General features: G+C 41.7%; 1 pseudogene; it reads left to right on the top strand.

Moving 5' to 3' along the window:
• Positions 1–301: 301 nt before the first annotated feature.
• LOC126989805 (thioredoxin domain-containing protein 9-like) lies at positions 302–5,709 on the top strand (annotated as a pseudogene).
• The last annotated feature ends 293 nt before the right edge of the window (positions 5,710–6,002 follow it).

Here is a 6,002-nt window from a genome sequence, read left to right as displayed (position 1 = left end):
CGTGCTCATTACTTTAACCTCCGTCATGTTAGTTTGATGCCGACACTTGACCAGTTTTATGTCGTACAAGTTTGGTGGCTGTTAAACGTGTGGAAAGGCGTTGCAAAGGAAAAACATGGAAATTCCGCTAGGTAATGTAGGTGCTAATTTGTTATGTCTGTAATTGGGATATTGCTTTTACTCCTCATGCCTGTAGATGTAATTTGGTGGCTGTTAACATGTGGAAAGGCATAGCGATAGAAAACATGGAAATTCCGCTAGGTAATGTAGGTGGTAATTTGTCATGTCTGTACTTGGGATTTTGCCTTTTCTCCTCATGCCTGTAGATGTAATTTGGTGGCTGTTAACATGTGGAAAGGCATAGCGATAGAAAACATGGAAATTCCGCTAGGTAATGTGGGTGCTAATTTGTCATGTCTGTAATTGGGATTTTGCCTTTTCTCCTCATGCCTGTAGATGTAATTTGGTGGCTGTTAACATGTGGAAAGGCATAGCGATAGAAAACATGGAAATTCCGCTAGGTAATGTGGGTGCTAATTTGTTATGTCTGTAATTGGGATGTTACTTATTCTCATGCCTGTAGATGTGATTCATGCAGGAAGACTAGATTTTGGGCTGTGAGAGTTGCCTTGGTCATGTTTGCTGAGGATAAAATTAAACTGAGCAAGATATGGAGGCCTGCCGGCTGAGGAGAGGGAATAACCATGGAAATAACTGGGAGGTAAGTTTATATAAGTCTCTGTAACCTATTTCTTTGGTTTGTATTCCTTTGATATATTGTTTTTTCCATGGTTAAGGGTCTTGCTTATTCCTGTCCAGTGTAATGAGAGTAGTTACCTTAATACCCAAATATTTGAGGTAATCTTCGAGCTAAGAGTTGTACGTGGCTTATCAGTTTAATTTATTGGGATTTAGCAGGAATTGATAGATAAGTATATAGTTTGTATTGAATAGATATAACAGCAGTTCATTTTATTGTTGGGAAGAAGCTGTACATGTTGCATTATAAATCAAGAAGTAAGGTTGGCAGCCCTGAACCTACAAGGAAAAGTTGGAGAGGAAGAAGGGATGATCAAAACTGGGGAATTCTTTATAGTCCTCATTCTTATAAATCTTAGGAGGAATATTACTAGTTTTATCTTACATTCCCCAAACCAGGTAAACAAAAAAAAGGGGAAAAGATATGGAGAGGAAGGAAGCACGATCACTAATAACTGGCAAATTCTCTATATATATCTCACTCTTATAATACTTAGGAGGAGTTCTATGAGTCTTATCTTAAATTTCCCAAACTGTGTGAACTTTTACAATGTTTATTTCTTCCCACATGAAAGCCCAAGAATCCAAGACCGAGACCAAAAGAAGAAAGCTGTGACATCAAGATCAAGTAGCAACTGTCCCTCACACACGCCTTCCCTTCGCTCCTCATTTGGTATGGAAATTTATGTTCTCTGGTAGATTAATGGCCTTTCCTGTGAGCTTGATGTAGTCTTTGTGTCTTGTATAATAGTCTTTGTGGGGAATAATGGCGTGGCGAGGTGCAGGGGCTCGGGTATAGCGGTAAATAAGAGCAGTTGTCAGGTTGTCACGGTGTGGGAGGGAGGCCGCGTGAGTCACCGTAATATCAATAAGACTTGCCAATAAAATCCACGGAATTTACATATGAGCTACATAGATCCTGTTACCCGCCTCCATATTCATCTGTGTTTTGTGTTTGTCATATTTGTTTTTGAATGATGTTGTGGATGTAGCATTTACTACGTGTTCTGGTAGTGAGTTCCATGTATTCACAACTCTGTGCGTGAAAGTGTGTTGTGTTTGCGTTTTGTTGCATCTCTGTTTGTATGTTTGTTTGGAGTGTGTTGTGTTTGTGGTTTGGAAAAGTGTGTGTTTGTCAATGTTTTCCATGCCACTCATTATTTTGAAGACTTGGATCATGTCCCCTCTCTCTCTCCTATCCTCCAGCTTGGGAATGTTAAGTCTTCTCAGCCGCTCTTCATAAGGGAGGTTCTTAAGTGATGGGATAATTTTGGTGGCTCTTCTTTGTACTTTTTCTATTCTATTGATGTTTACTCTACCTTGTGGACTCCACACTTGCACAGCATATTCCAGATGGGGGCGTATGTATGTTCTGTATACACTGGCAAAACCTTCCTCTGTCCAGTGCTTGGAAGTACATTTGAGGAGGCCTAACAAGCTATTTGCTTTCGATGGTATATTTTCAATGTGATGTGTAAATTTTAGATCTTCTGAGAACAGAACACCCAGATCCTTTTCTTCTGTTATTTGATTTATGTAGATGTCTTCCATCTTGTAAGGGTGTCTGTCATTATGGTGGCCAATGTGCATCATTTTACATTTGGGGATGTTGAATCTAAGCAGCCATGTTTTGGACCATTCCATCAGTTTGTTGATGTCTTCTTGTATGGTGTTCTTTTCTGCAATTGTGCTGCTTTTGCCATATAATTTTGTGTCATCTGCAAAGAGTTTGCATTGTGAAGTAATGTTGATAGGGAGGTCATTTATGTAGATCAAGAAGAGCAAGGGTCCCAGTACAGAGCCCTGGGGTACTCCGCTGGTTACCCTGGCTGGAGCGGACAAGGCTCCATTCACCCTCACCTTCTGGACTCTGTTTGTGAGGAAGTCTTCAATCCAGCCGAGTATGTGTCCCTTAACACCAGTTTGATGGAGCTTGTGGATGAGTCTCTTGTGTGGCACAGTCAAAAGCTTTTTCAAAGTCAAAATAGATTATATCAAATGGGTGGTTGTTGTCGTGCAAGTCTGACCAGTCTGTGATTGCAGTTAATAAATTTGTAAGGCAGGATCTTGCCTTTCGAAAGCCATGTTGATTGTCACATAGGGTTTGTTTTTCTTCATAATTGGCTATCAATGTGTCTCTTACTATTTCTTCTAAAACTTTGCATAAAATACTTGTGAGGCTTATAGGTTCGTAATTTTTGGCTTGGCTCTTGGATCCCTTTTTGTGGATTGGGGATACTATGGCTTCTTTCCACAATTTGGGTACATTGGCTGTTTGTATGGATTTATTGTACAAGATGGTGAGTGGGTGGCAAAGCTCTTCTGCTAGTTCTTTCAGCAGATTTGGAAGGTCCTGCACAAGGAGGTCACTGAACTGCCACTTTCAGAGGATCCAGACAATACAGGCAGAAAGCTTCATCTGTGCTGGACCCAGGCTCTTCAACTGTCTACCAAGGGTCATCAGAGACCTGACCGGTGCCAGCACAGAAACTTTCAAGAAGAGGCTGGACAAATTCCTGGCAACGATACCAGACGGTTCCCCAGACTGGCCGTGGTGATGACACCTAAATCTATGACAACTGCTACTACAACTACTGTGAACTAGAAAATCACCCATGTAAATCTGGTTAATCTTCTCTGTGGCCTCGAAAAATAATCGTAATGAGAGCTCGATACATTTCAAAATGTGGACCATAGTGTAATTTAGTGAGGGAAGGTAAGTAGTGTAACGCCATTAAAAAACAAAGTGCATGGATAATCAGAAGAGAGGACCGAGAGGAGGAGGGCCTACTAAGTCATTCAGGTCAAAAGAAGAGGCCCAGAGAAGAGCAGCGGGCACATTGCTTACCGTGTGATATCTGAAGAGGCAAGGAAGCTAGTGGTCATGAGGGGGTGCCTCTTCTGTTAACTCGGTAGCTGCGGGGATCATGTTTCTCAAAGGCCCCTCTAAGCGAGAAAAATGAGAAAAAATCATCATACGCAAACCATTTCATAATATATATCAAGGCATTTGTAATCAGTTTATGCATCATCAATTTTGGGGGGTTTATATCATGGCAAAAATTTGGCCTGTCGCTGGTTCACGGGAAAGCCACAAATTTGGTCTGTCGCTGCTACCGTGTTGTTTTTGTGTTTTTTTTTTTTCTGCCTATAGCACCGGTAGGCTTTCTTCAGGGGCCTGGTGGTCCGTCCAAGCCCGTCATGATGCAGGCAATTTTTATAGTGGTGCCATTAATTCTTGGGTCATGCTGCCCCCCGGAACTCATTCTTGATTCACTTGGACAGTTTCTTCTAGAGTCTGGGTTGATGGTGGTCTTCAGGACAACATGTGGATAGTCTTAGGCCACTCGGTGGTGACTGAAAAATCCCAGGTGGTAGCGTAGGGATTCGAACCCGCGTCGTCCAGCATGCGGTGAATGCAGGGCCCGCACACTAACCACTCAGCCACTGCCAACCCTTAAACAATTGTATTTGTATTTGTATTGTTCTACTGTGCACATTCCCTCCTGTGTTTCAAACTAAGCTATGCTCAGTAAGTTTCTTTTTGTGGATAGTATTTGTAAGATACTGTATTTGGAATATCTTTTTGTTTTCAGCCCATCATCATGGCCGGAAGTGCCAATGCCATGGTGGAACAACAGCTGATTGCTGCCACTCAGATCATTGAGAACCAGCTGGATAATGAGATTGAACGACTGGATAACATGGACTCAAACGACCTTGATGCCATTCGGCGGGACAGGTTGGCGGCCATGAAGAAGAGGCAGGAGAAGAGACAGGAGTGGATCAGCAATGTAAGCACCGATTGCCTTTATATTATTTTTCTTTTACTGTTTCTTGTATGATTCTTGAATTTTGAAGTCTTGCCAGTGCTACAGCCTTTTACAATTGATTCTTTTGACAGTTGTGTTAGGGATTGGATTTTGTAGGTATTCCTTTATGTATTTACTTACTTTTACATTTTGCTGATGGCACTGTTAGACTTTCTTGGTGGGGCCTGATGGTCAGCCCCAACCTATCAGAGTGCAGGGAAGTGTTTATAGTGGTGCTATCTTGCTTAGTTTAGAAATATCAATATTCTCTGAACTTACGGATGTGAGGGTGTTAGGCGACAGAGAAATAAGATACCCTGTCTGCCAACACCCAGTCAGCAGCGTCCTTACCAGCCTGGCTAGGGGTAAAATGTAGAATTCAGTTATTTGCATTGTGATAGCTAAATTAGCAAAGGTCAAGGAATTATCCTCATTTCATGACTTATTCTTTACTACATGTCTCCCTTCCCTCCTCACAGGGTCATGGAGAGTATACAGAGCTGTATGATGAGAAGGAGTTCTTTGAGACCACTAAGAAGTCTGAGAATGTGGTGTGCCACTTCTACCGAGACCAGTTTGTGTGATTGCAAGCTGGTGGACAAACACCTCAACATCCTGGCCAAGAATCACATTGAAACTAAGTTCTGCAAAATAAATGCTGAAAGGCTCCATTTTTTGACTGGTAAGGACCCATAAGATGTTGTGTGCTTGTCTTTAGCTTAAAAAGTTTGTACAGGATAAAGTTCATGAATACAAATTAAAAACACCTCAATACATTTGAAAACCTTTATTACTATTACTATTACACTATAAAGGGAAAGCAGAATGTCAGCTTTAGTACAGGTATATGAATGATGGTTATAATGATCAAATCCCAAAAACAACGCTCTGACATTTTCAGAACGTTTGAAAATCGTATCCTGCCCACCATATCCCTCGTGAAGAAGGGAAAGACCAGAGACTACATCGTGGGCTTCCAGTGACCTTGGCAACACAGACGATTTCTCCACCGAGACCATGGAGTGGAGGATTGCCCGGGGACGTGATAGAGTACCAGGGCGACCTGCTGTGCCCACCCACCTCAAAGTCAGGCCCAAAGGCGGAGTTTACCGCAAGAAGACCATCCGGGCAGGAATAATGACAGTACGACAGTGACTCAGACTAGTATTAAGTATTTCTTTGTGTTCTTGAGGTAATTTTCCTTGTTTTTATGTCTGTCTCCACTGTGTTGCTCCAGGAAACAGGGTCAGGCATGGTCCTGGGTGTTGGTGAGCAGTAACCACTGGATAATCTTGTCTATTCATGGTGCTCTAACAAGTAAATACCCACAACTGTATGTCCAAGAATATATTTCAGATGTTTATATGAAAAGAATTCTACGTACAATTTTTAACTTGTATAATTCTTTTTTGATTGCTTCTGAATTATGCT

This window comes from Eriocheir sinensis, unplaced genomic scaffold, assembly GCF_024679095.1.
Source record: "Eriocheir sinensis breed Jianghai 21 unplaced genomic scaffold, ASM2467909v1 Scaffold1304, whole genome shotgun sequence".
In the NCBI taxonomy this organism is placed as follows: domain Eukaryota; kingdom Metazoa; phylum Arthropoda; class Malacostraca; order Decapoda; family Varunidae; genus Eriocheir; species Eriocheir sinensis.
The sequence above is the reverse complement of the archived record's forward strand: the minus strand, read 5'-3'. Positions and strand labels throughout refer to the sequence as shown.